Here is a 13,447-nt window from a genome sequence, read left to right as displayed (position 1 = left end):
CCTAAATGAACGAAAATTTCCATCACTACAACTAACAGATTCTGCAATAAAACGAAAATCACAAATTTTGAAAAAAAAAACGTTGATTCTCATTTTCTCGAAACTTGTGCTGCCGACTTGTGCCCCTGGTTTCCGTGACGGGTCACATATATGAAAAATATATTTCAAAATATAGCAAAAATGGCCGTTTTCATGTAAGTGCCATATATTTTCCCATATATGGACATGCATGTGAAATATATGCAAGACACATATATGTATACATGCATATATGTACTTGTATATATGTACTTGTCCATAGTACATACTTTCACTTATATTGGGGATACAAATATGCTTCTTATATGATGCCACCATGTACCTTCACTTATATTAGGGATACAAATATGCTTCAAATATGATGACACCATGTACTTTCACTTATATTAGTGGCACAACTATGTTTTTTATACAGCCTGCACATATATGTGTACTCATTCTACAGAACACACAATTCCAAATCTTTTCAAATACAAACTTTACTCCATTTTTTTCAGCACAGACTTGACAAGTACAAACAAGTACAAACTTTTCAAGTAAAAACTTTAAATTCATTTAACATCAACTTCAGACTTTATTTTCTTTTTAAAGCCTTTTCAAAGCGCTCACTTTTTTCCCTCAGTATTACATTTTCAAACTTCTAGGCACATTTAAAACATTCCCAAACTCACTCGCTGAGGAAAAACACTCATTTTTAGTTAACATTTTTCCTGGACATTGTCAGTCTTAGCTCTGCCATCTTCCCATTCAGGTCTGTTCCAATCTGGCCAGCCGAAACGAGTGCTTTGACATAACTGCATCTGAGAAGGTACATTTTAAAGAAAAAGTTTTAGGTATAAAGTAGACAAAACACTGGTGGATAAACTTATCACAAAGATAAAAAAATCTTTATTGCAGTTTCTTCTAGTGCCAGTCAGTAAAATTAAGTGACAAAGTACGTGAATAGGCAAGTAAGGCCACACTTAGTGCAAGCATGGCGGCCAGTTTTGCACCAATTTAATTTGCAGACGAGATAGGGTCATAGTGCCAAACACCACCCTCCATCACCTCTCATCGAAACTTTTTTTTCCGCGGAATGTGAATTTGAACACATACATTGAAAATTCTTGAATGCAGCCCCATCTGTAGCCCCATGAATGATTGTCCATTTGTTGGCAGATATCTCCACGGGTGTGGTTCGAAAGCAGGCACTAAGCCAAAAGGGGTGACAGTAGCACAGCAGTTAAGGAACCTGGCTAGTATGCTAGCCTAGAATTTGTGAGTTTGAATCGTGGTCACCACCGTTGTGCCCTTGAGCAAGGCACTTAACCCCAAGTTGAACTTTGTAAATGTACAAACAGTTTAATAAGAGGTAGGGCTGTCACTTTTTATTTGATATTCGAATATGCATTCAAACATAAGGTGAAATAACCACTATAAATAAACCATCCAGTTTTTAAAACGCCATGTGTAGCACATTTTTTACAGTCTAACACCTCGTAATAGGGAGGAAGCTGAGAGTGAGACCGACGGCAACTGTGCGCAAGACAGGGAAGACGTGGCTCCGGCTTCTGCAGACTTTTTTTGCTTTTTCTGTGGAAATTTTTTTGATAATTCTGCGGAATGATTTTAAATATAAAAAAAAAATTATAAGAGAATTTATGCCGTAAATATTACAAAATTGCATCTAAAATAATTACTTATTAAAGGCTTACAATGAAAATAAAAACACCAAACCAAACAAGTGCTCTGAATTAAATTGGACCAACACGAACCAGATAGATAGAATTATAGTTTGTATATAAAATTACATATATTATTGTTTTTAGTGTTATAGCAGAATAAAAAGCTTGTGTTAAACATTTGATTCTTACGGAGAAAATATACTCTCAAACTGGCGTAATAATCAATGATGTAACATGGCTGCAGCAGGGGTAGTGATATTACACACTGCCCGAAAATAGTCCCCTTGGTTACTTTCAACGGCAGGGGACTATTATCGGGCAGTGTGTAATATCATTGCACCTCCTGCAGCCATGTTAAATCAGCAAAGTCACTGATTATTATGCCAGAATGAGAGTATAGGTCTAACCATATTTGCCTAGAAAATAGCAACTTTTAATTTCCGTCGGTCTTAGTACACAATGTAATTACAGAGTCAAGTTTTAAATAGGAATAATATTGAAACTCTTTGGTTATTTCTTAGCACGATGCTAATGGTCTGATCAGATTCAATGGATTGGATTGAATCAAATATTTAACTCTAGGGGAGCTGGAAAATTAGCATATTTTCAAAAAAAGTGAAATGTCCCTTTAATACATTTTCGTTATGAAATAAGCATGTATGAAGAATGTAAACCAAGGCTTTGAACCGGTTCAAGGAACGAAAACCAGAAACTTTTGATGTTTTGCAAGGAACAGAAACGAAACCAGAAACTTTCCAAAAATACATGTTCTGGAAAAGAAGCATTAATTGAAAATAATTGTAACCGGTTAATAACATAATTTTTTCAGTTCTTTGACAAGATTTCTGTGCAATTTGACTCTGTGAAGTTCACTTCCGGTCATCATTGAGAAATGGGAAGCTTGCCACCAGCAGGTAGCCTACTCAAGCCCAAGTCTCTAATGCTCAATCATAAGAGGTAAATATTGTAGGCTACCAAGTATCTCAAGATGTTTATTTTTTATTTTTTATACTAATTAGTGGTGTAACGGATCGCAGTTGGTCAGTGATCTGTACAGATCACAACCCACAGTTCGGCTCGCATGCGATTTGCGGATTAATATGCAAATTTAAATATGGTGAAAGTTGATCATTTGCACGTGTTTCAAAGGCTTGCAAATGTTAACACTTAAGTGATTTTAAACAATTTAACCACAAAAGGCACTAAAATAAAAAAATCTGTACACACAGATGCACATGCATTTGAATGTGTCCGGCCCAACTCCAATTAGGGCTGTCACTTTTTATTCGATATTCGAATATGCATTCGATTTTTACAACGCAATGTAAACTTTATATTAAACAACAACAGCATTTGTCTTGTAAACGGATTTGAAATGATCATGTGCTGACTGTCGCACGTCTCATAGACAACAGAGTCAAGTGAGATCTGCTTAACTTAGCGGTAAGTTAAATTTTTTCTCAAATATCAAAGGGTTTGTGCACTCTATCATTAAAACCGGTCAAGCAAACAGCACGCGCAGGGTTAATGTATATGAACGCGCGCATACATAGGCTATGTATGTGTTAGGGCTGGGCAAAAAAATGGATATTTCGATTAATAGTTTTTTTAAACGTGGTCGATTCAGAATAAATTTTTTTTCATATATTTTTCTGCAAACCTTGAACGTAAGATTAACGTTCAACGATCAAATTACTAGTCTTCTTCACTAGATGTCACCCTCTTTTTTGCCCTGCACAATGTTACCAAGGAGCGTGTCATTCTTTCATTCAGTGCTTAAAATGGCAGTTTTAGGTGCTCATCGACGTTGATGCCACCTTCACATAAAAAGTAAGAGGTATGGAAGCATTTTAGTTTTCGCAAGCAAGACAACAACGATAGTGTTGTGGCTTTTAATTTCTTTTTATTAATTACCCACTAGTAAACTTATGTTCACTATTCTTTTTTATTAATATAGTATTTGTATTAAATCTATATTCATTGAGTTGAAACGAGAATCGAGTATAAAAACAGACCCGAGAACTGGAATCGAAAATTGAATCGAGAATCAAAATCGAATCGATAGCTTGTGTATCGAAATTGAATCGATTTGGAACATCTGAATCGATACCCAGCCCTAGCTTGTTGTCAGTGAAGATTACTTTTCAGAAACACGCTCAAGATCGGGATATGTGTGCTTGATTCTTCTCAAAAGTGACAACCCTAATAAGAAGATCCTTTATAAAGACAGTACATTATGCGTATACAGACCGGAGCCATCTTAGAAAACAGTCTCGATAAGTCGAGCAATAAATGTCGTGCTATATACATTTGACACCCCTATAATCCCTCCCACTCTGAAGTGTTGCTAAACTCAATGGAAAAGCTAACCAAGCCAAAGTAAAGTGAGCTGACTCAACCTTACCTGTAGGGTACTATGCAATGGAAAAGTGCCATTAGGGTGCAAAACCCCTTTAACCATAAAACAGGGTTAAAATGATGCGCTGTCTCTGATATTGTATATAACTACAATATAAAAACGTAAGATTTACATTACCATAACATCTTCACTCTGAAGAGTCGCCCAGCTTCTTCTAACTCAGTCAAGTCTTTTAGAGAGAGTGATAGAGGTAATGTGATTAGTAGCTACTGAATACACTACAGTTTATACATTTAGTACATTACTTAATTACTTGCCATTTACCTTTCATTCTGTACCGTGACTGGATAATCCATCCATTCGCTGACCTTTAATAAAAAATACAAAGATAAACTTAATAATTAACACATGTCACTGGTATCAACTGGCAGAAATTCACTCTTACCATACAGCATATGTGAAAGAACTCAGAAAATCACTCTGATGGGCCTACAAAAAGAGAAATAATAAAAGGGAAAAACACTGCGATTAGGCAAGGTTTAAGCAAAACATTAGTTGTAATTTTGGTGAGGTAGTATTGACTCCAGCCATGTAAAGCTATAAGTGCTTGGCCTGCTTGCAATGTCTGCTTAAACACAAACATAACCCTCTCACTAAAATAAAAGTATAATTCTTACATAAAGATAAATATAAGGGATGTCAAAATGCATTAGATATGAACCTTTTAAATATATTAACTAAAGCACACCACCTGTTGCCAGAAAGCTGCTTTTATCTATATAATTTACATGCAGATGTAACAGTTACATTAACAATGTCTGTGAAAATGTCTGTACACGTTATTTTTCTAGAATTATTTCTCAAGTGACTGTTAGGCAACATAAATGTATTGCCTTTTTTAAACAAATTGTATTTTGTAAATTATTAATTAACTGCATAAATAAGTGCCTTATTAATCACTGTTCCTGTAATATCTTGAGATATCAACTAGAAATACGCAGAGAAGTCATTCTTGATGGTCGCTTTTATTTAGGACACATCACAGCAGCCAAACATACACACATTAGGCCCTGTCCCAAATGGCGCACTTCATGTGGACTTTCGGTCTTGTGGCCTTAAATTGCGCGTTCTCGCTTAGTCTACGAGTCCGTAGGGTGTCCCATCTGTCATTTTTACGCTTTGAAGTGTGCTCATCAGCGCCTCCTTTGCCCCCTTGATGCGGTCTTCAGCGAAGCCCGCACTGCAGCAGGCTTCGCGCACTTTGCCAACCCAGAAGTCCTTGCGAAAGGGCAATCAGACCAATCAGGCGACGGAAGGGAGGAGTTCACACTGACGGGCAACCTCTCTTCCTATTTCCGGGGTGATGCTCGAGTCTGTCCCAAAATACGACTCCGGTGCACCCACGTGGACTCACATCAAGGGTCCCTAAAGTCTGGACTACGTGATGTCATCAAAGTGTGGACTCTGAGGAGGACCACAAGTCCGGAGTGTGCCATTTGGGACAGGGCCTTAGTCTGAACAGTGGTGAGCCCCGATAGCTCTTCTTCAGAGGCTTTTAACAGTGCCAACACATCCCGTTACTGCCACCTACTGGACAGACATAAATAGATTTCCCAATACCACATTCCCCCCACACTTAAGTCAAACACTTTCCTCTTCAAAAAAATAGGCCATACATCTTTGTTTTCACCTTCAATACTTTCAAAAAAGTGCATTACCCATTACCAATTTAACAATAAAGTTCACAAAGTTCAGAGGTTTTCCACACATTTAAATCACAAAGTCTTTAAGGTGTGTGGGTAGTTTCCGGTCTCTCAAAGACCGTCGTAAACCCACAGAAGGTACAGTTTCAATTATTTCTGCCCGGGGTATTACTTTAGGTGTTTTAGGAGTACTTGACAATTCTGATAGTGTGGGTTGTACCATTACCAGTTCATTTTCCTCAGGAGCAGAACAGATAGATTTTGGGGAACTACTGGGTGATGTTAACATTTCAGCAGCATCAGTATCTATAGACACCACATCCTCACACAATTGAGTCTCTCTCATTGGTTGAAAGTCAGTTATTTCCTTATGTGGGCGACTAAACAATTGATCTACATAACGTCGCACTACCTGATCATTTCCCAAAGTTACCTTATAGGATACAGGTCCTGTAATGTCCTGAATTACTCCTGGTACCCATTTTGGGCCATATCCAAAATTTCTCGTATACACGTGATCTCCAATTTGGAAATGTCTGTGTTTCACATGTTGATCATGATACTCTTTCTGAACATCTTGTTTCCTTTCCATTTTGCTAGAGAAGTCAGGATGCAGTTTGTCTAAAGTGCAACGCAAATTCCTTCCCATCAACATTTCAGCAGGCGACAGTCCGGTTGTAGACTGGGGTGTAATACGATAGTTAACTCTTTCACCGCCAGCGTTTTTAAAAAAAGTTGCCAGCCAGCGCCAGCGTTTTTCATGATTTTCACCAAAGTTTAATGCCTTCCAGAAAATGTTCTTCTTTAAATAAATAAACATACAATATACCAAATAAAAGAACAGACCCCCTGCTTTCAAACAAAAAAAACCGTTTCATCCTACCTTTAGTGGTTCTTTTGCAATCAGCTTTTGAATATGGGTAGGTTTTTGCAAAAACACCATATTTTGAGCAAAAAGCAGAAATAATTCAATTTTTGTGACGGACTTTTCATAGAGATCCCATTCAGAGCGATCTTTAAAACAGACACGGACATGCAGCAGCTTGCCATAGGGCAATACTTCCGGTTTTAAAAAGTTGCGGAAGGGCGCCACCTGGTGGATAATAGCGGTATTGCGGAAAGACGGAAAATCTCGTCATTGGCGGGGAAGCGTTTTCTCTTAATTGACGAGATATCTCGTCAATGGCAGGGAAAGAGTTAAACAAAGCTCTGTGTAACTTGGTCTCCAGTGTAGTGCCAACACTTTTTTTCATCATATCTTTAAAAGTTTGAACTGCTCGTTCTGCCAAACCATTAGATGAAGGGTGATATGGTGCAGAAGTAACATGGGTTATTCCATTCTTACACATAAACTCCTTGCTTGCTTCACTCACAAAACACTGGGCATTATCAGACACTATCATTTCAGGAATCCCATGTACACTGAAACTTTTCCGCAAACACTCCTATGTATTAGCTGTTGTTGCTGCAGTTACCGGATAGGCATCAATCCACTTAGAATGAGCATCAGTTAGAATTAAGAACATTTTTCCCAGAAATGGACCTGCATAATCTATATGAATTCTCCTCCAGGGTTGTCTGGGCCACTCCCAAGGGTGAAGTGGTGCTTTTGCAGGAGCTTTCCTCTGTTCTTGACATTCTGTACAATCTCTCACTCGAGTCTCAATATCAGCATCCAGTTTCGGCCACCATAGATAACTTCTGGCCAACCCTTTCATTTTTGACATACCTGGATGAAACTGATGTAACTGCTCCAACAAACTCAAACGTCCTTGTACTGGAACAACAACACGGGCTCCACACAGCACACATCCATCCTGAACACTAAGCTCTTGCTGTCTCTGTTTATAAGGCATAAATTCAGAAGATGTCTTGTGATCAGGCCAGCCTTTAAGCACATACTCACGAACTCGTGATAAAACAGGATCTTTATTAGTCCAGTGCCTAAGTTGGTCTGCTGTAGATAAGGGGCCCATTACACTGTCCAACATAAGTACCTGTTCTTCCTCTGGTTCTTCCTCAGATTTTTGTAACACAGGGAGACGACTGAGGGCATCCGCATTGCCATGATCTCTCCCAGCTCTATAAGAAATCACATACTCATTTGCTCCCAACATTATTGCCCACCTCATAATTCGTTGAGATGCCATTTGAGGAACAGCCTTTAATTCATTTAGTAGACTGAGTAGAGGTTTGTGATCAGTACAGATTACGAATTTACGTCCATACAGATATTTATGGAATTTTTTCACTCCAAACACAACAGCCAATCCTTCTTTCTCTAGCTGTGAGTAGTTCTTCTCTGCTTTTGTCAATGTCCTGGACACAAATCCAATAGGTCTTTCAGTTCCATCTTTCATACGATGGGCTAATACCGCTCCCACACCATACGCTGAAGCATCACAAGAAAGTATCAGTTCTTTTCTTTCGTCATAATGAACTAACACACGGTTGGACTGTAACAATTCTTTAGATTTCTGGAAAGCTTTTTCTTGCTCTTCTTCCCAACTCCAACACACATCCTTCCTTAAAAGCTTATGCAAAGGATCCAGAAGAGTGGAAAGGTTTGGAAGAAATTTGTTATAAAAGTTCAACAAACCAAAGTAGGCTTTCAGCTCCGTCACTGATGTCGGCCTTGGTGCATCCTTTACTGCTTGCACCTTTTCTGGAACAGGATGAATACCTGTGGCATCAACTTTATGTCCCAGGAACACCACTTCTTTTTCCATGAACTTACATTTTCCTCTTTTCAGCCTTAATCCATACTCCTCAAGCCGCTGTAACACTTGATCCAATGTTCTCAGATGTTCCTGATCATGGCTTCCTGTCAACAGAATGTCATCTAAATACACTGTTACTCTTGGAATATCTTTTAGAATTCCCTCCATAGTTCTCTGAAATATTGCTGGACTGGAACTCACTCCAAAAGGTAATCTTGTATAAGTGAATAAACCTTTGTGAGTATTTACCGTAACATATTTCTTAGATGTTTCATCCAACAGCATCTGTTGATATGCATGACTCATGTCGAGTTTCGTGTATTTGTCACCTCCAGACAGAACTGTGAACATATCTTCCATCCGAGGAATAGGATACTGCTCTAGTGACGATTCTCGGTTAACAGTCACTCTGTAATCTCCACAAAGTCTCAAAGATCCATCTGGTTTTAACACAGGCACGACAGGAGCTGCCCACTCTGAAAATTGTACAGGTTCAATTATTTTTTCTTTAGTTAAACGATCAAGTTCAGCCTCCACTTTTTGTCTCATGGCAAAAGGTAATGACCGTTGTTTAAAAAAATGAGGCTTTGCCCCACTGGCTACGTGAATCTTTGCTGTGGCTCCAATTAATGTACCCAGTTCTTCTTTAAAGACAATTTCATGCTTCTGTAACATGTCTTGCAACATTTCTGAACTTTTCTGAATATGAAGTTTGCCATATTCCACTTGTGATAACACAGTTACACTACATCCAGTGTCAATTTTGAATTTCACAGAACATTCATTCACCAGTAAACTTTCTGTGAGAGGAGGCACCTGTGACTGGGCTGTTTGTATGCTATACATAGTAAAAGCTTCTTCCCACTGCTCTTCCTCTTCCTCCTGAAGATAATTTGCTCTCTTTGTCTGATCCTCTTTCCATTTTCCCAGTTTCTTTCCTTTGTGAACAAAAGTTTCTTGTGATTTCCATCTACAGACTCTTTTCACATGTCCAATTTTTCCACACTTGTAACATTTATCATTAATAAATCTGCAATCTTTCGGCTTATGATTAGTTCCACCACATCGATAACAGGTTACTGTGTCATTTGAGTTACTTTTTTTTGCAGTTTCCACTTTAAAAATAGTACTCACATGATTGCCCTTCTCTCTATTCAAAGCTGCCACATCTTTGTTTGCCGCTTCAATAGCCTGAGCTTTCTTCAGTGCAGATTCAAACGTTAATCCATCCTCAGCCAGTAATCTTCGTTGTATACTGTCATCATTAACTCCACAAACTAATCTGTCTCGTAGCATAACTGTGAGTGTGTCTCCGAAATTACAATCTTGTGCCAATTTTCTTCATTCCGCCACATACTCCACAATGCTTTCCTCAGAATGTCTGTTTCTTGAATTAAATTTCCATCTTTGTACAATTTCACTTGGCTTTGGATTAAAGTGGTTTTTCAATAAACTCACCAATTCTTCAAAACTCTTTGCACCTGGTTTCTCTGGACTTAACAAATTTCTCATCAATGTATATGTTTGTGCTCCCACACAACTTAACAATATGGCTCTTTTCTTCTCTGGAGTTTCAACATCATTTGCCACAAAAAAATGATTCAGTATTTCACAATACTCTTCCCATGATTGTGATTTACTATCAAATGGCATTACCAATCCGATCATTCCAGCCATTATTCCACCTAATCACTTCACGCAGTAAGCGTCATAAGGGCGTAATCGCAAACAGGTCTGACGGCGGACCGCCGGCGGTAGCCGCTTTTGCATAAATTAAGCAGTAGGTCCGCCGCAAGAAAGGGGAGTGACGTATTCAGCGGCAAACGTTTCATCCCCGCCAGCGGGACGCACCTATAGCCGACAGCTTAGGGCTGGCGGCAAAAAGAAGTCCTGCGGATATTTTTTGCTATCTGGGATGTAATATCTTGAGATATCAACTAGAAATACGCAGAGAAGTCATTCTTGATGGTCGCTTTTATTTAGGACACATCACAGCAGCCAAACATACACACATTAGTCTGAACAGTGGTGAGCCCCGATAGCTCTTCTTCAGAGGCTTTTAACAGTGCCAACACATCCCGTTACTGCCACCTACTGGACAGACATAAATAGATTTCCCAATACCACAGTTCCTTTAAGAACATGCTTCATAAGGTTAACCAGAATAATATAAACTGAAAGATTCTGAACAGTTTTGTGCATTGTGCAATAACATTAAATTAAGACATATTTACAAAAACACCCCCCAAAAAAAGCATCAAACCATAGTAAACCGCAAGCTACACGATTACTACGACAAAAACTTGCAATCCTCCCCTAACAGTAATGACTAATTAGGCTGTAACAAGCAAGAAACTTATGCAAAATATATTAAATATTTTAAACTTACTTCTAAAACCCCGCTGTGCTGTTATCATCTTCTCAGTCCTGTCAGATTTTCCCGGTCATTTTGTTTTTCTGCGCTTTTGGCCTGAGTGGCCGTTGGCAACTGAAGGGTTATTAGCGCCTCCTACTGGACTGGGTGTAGCGCATTCAATAGGCAGTTGAGGAAATTTTTATTATATGCTATGTTCTTTTGACTATTTATTATTAATTAAGCAATACATTTAACACGATTTAATAATAATAATAATAATAATAATAATAATATGTAAATTCGCTAAACAAACACTATACTAAAAGATATAAAAGCAACCAAAAAAAAATAACATAAGGTTATTTATTTATTTATTAGCTTTACCAATCCCTGCACAAATAAAATAAAAAAACTAAAATAAAAAACTAAAATAAAAATAATAATGTAATTGATTCGTGATTATTAATAATAATAATCAGTATCAACTCATCACTGTTTGTTAATATACACAGACTTAGTTGGCAGTTTTCTGATGATGGTAAACTAATGCAGTCATTTTTGTTCAAAGTAATTAAAATAGCTGGTGATTCCCCATAATGATCATACATTTCAAATCTTCTTGAACACTCACTTACATATTTAAAGATTATCTGACCAGATAATTTTTACTTGCTGTATAAAAGCAAAAACCTGTCTGATGTTGATCCTGGTGGGAGGGTCTTTAGGTCACAAAACTAACAGGACTGCATAATATAGTATTTTTAATACAATAATGCAGTGTTTTCTTTGTCATTTTTGACAAATACATCCACAAAGTACCATAACCATATGCCACAGCTTTAAAAATGCATCAGTATCACATGCATGTATGTTTACATACATTTATTAAATATGTGGAAAACAAATATTTATGTCACATATTTATAATTAATGTTGTCCATATATTCGAGAAACCAATACTATACTGTAATATATGCCGATATATGGTATCATATATTGATGACACCAAATATTTTTTTCACATGTTTGCACATATAAATGTTCATATATGTTGCAGGCATATATTGTGTTCTCAGATATGTCAAATATATGTATAGATATGTGGAAAACAAATATGTATGTCACATATTTATAATTAATGTTGTCCATATATGCGAGAAACCAATACTATACTGTAATATATGCAGATATATGGTATCATATATTGATGACACCAAATGTTTTTTTTCACATGTTTGGACATATAAATGTTCATATATGTTGCAGACATATATTGATAAGTCAAATATATGTATAGATATGTGGAAAACAAATATGTATGTCACATATTTATAATTAATATTGTCCATATATGCGAGAAACCAATACTATACTGTAATATATGCAGATATATGGTATCATATATTGATGAAACCAAATATTTTTTTCACATGTTTGGACATATAAGTGTACATATATGTTGCAGGCATATATTGTGTTCTCAGATAAGTCAAATATATGTATAGATATATGTCATACTATGTAAAATATAAGTACATATATGGCCATATATTACATTTTTGTATGGGTCGTTCAGCTGATATGAGATCAGCCAACGCTACACGTGCGAGTGTGTGGATTCCATGGCTGCAGCGAGAGGCCTTCATCGACTAAGCTGGTAAACTCGACTTGAGACATTCTTCTGCCACAAATGGAATTACATGCTCAGTTAATTCATATGGGACTTTGCACATTTTAAGAAAATAAAGAAAGGCAATATCCCAAATGACTTTGAGAGGATTTTAACTGTGCTACAAAGTACTGTAAATGCTAGACCAGTAAGACAAAGTACAAAGTCTAATGGCACAATTGTTTCACCTCTCTTGAAAGACTTTAACCCTTTAATTATAACTACTTTGAGAAGCAAATTGTCTTTTTGCAGTTGTCAGCAGTATTCTTGACATTTGTATTGTATCTGTTTAATCTTTGGGGTCCAGCACAAGTGAATACGTCTGATGTAAGTGGCAGCATAGTTGAGAAGCCTAAATCGTCATTTACTTCAAATTGAGTTTAGATGTAACCTCCCCCCCCAAAGAAACACTCACTTATGCCCTGCTCGACACCCAGAGCGACTCGACCTTTATCTTGGATGATCTTGAGGCCGAATTAAATGTTAGTGTACAGCCTGTGCAGCTTAAACTCAGCACAATGACAGCCGTAATCTTGTTTATGACATTTGTATTGTATCGGTTTAATCTTTGGGGTCCAGCACAAGTGAATACGTCTAATGTAAGTGGCAGCATAGTTGAGAAGCCTAAATCATCATTTACTTCAAATTGAGTTTAGACGTAACCCCCCCCAAAGCAACACTCACCTATGCCCTGCTCGACACCCAAAGCGACTCGACCTTTATCTTGGATGATCTTGAGGCCGAATTAAATGTTAGTGTACAGCCTGTGCAGCTTAAACTCAGCACAATGACAGCCGTAATCTTGTTTATGACATTTGTATTGTATCGGTTTAATCTTTGGGGTCCAGCACAAGTGAATACGTCTAATGTAAGTGGCAGCATAGTTGAGAAGCCTAAATCATCATTTACTTCAAATTGAGTTTAGACGTAACCCCCC

The 13,447-nt window shown here is 37.5% G+C and overlaps 1 long non-coding RNA gene across 1 annotated transcript; it reads right to left on the bottom strand.

Moving 5' to 3' along the window:
* Window positions 1-522: 522 nt before the first annotated feature.
* Window positions 523-4,644, bottom strand: LOC135770574 (uncharacterized). The gene is made up of 4 exons (XR_010542702.2): window positions 4,508-4,644; window positions 4,387-4,430; window positions 4,240-4,291; window positions 523-839 (listed from the first exon to the last, which is right to left on the bottom strand). It is a non-coding gene; the product is annotated as an uncharacterized lncRNA (long non-coding RNA).
* Window positions 4,645-13,447: the final 8,803 nt, after the last annotated feature.

The sequence above is a fragment of the Paramisgurnus dabryanus genome, chromosome 8 (assembly GCF_030506205.2).
Source record: "Paramisgurnus dabryanus chromosome 8, PD_genome_1.1, whole genome shotgun sequence".
Taxonomy (NCBI): Eukaryota; Metazoa; Chordata; class Actinopteri; order Cypriniformes; family Cobitidae; genus Paramisgurnus; species Paramisgurnus dabryanus.
This window is presented reverse-complemented; position numbering and strand designations above follow the sequence as displayed.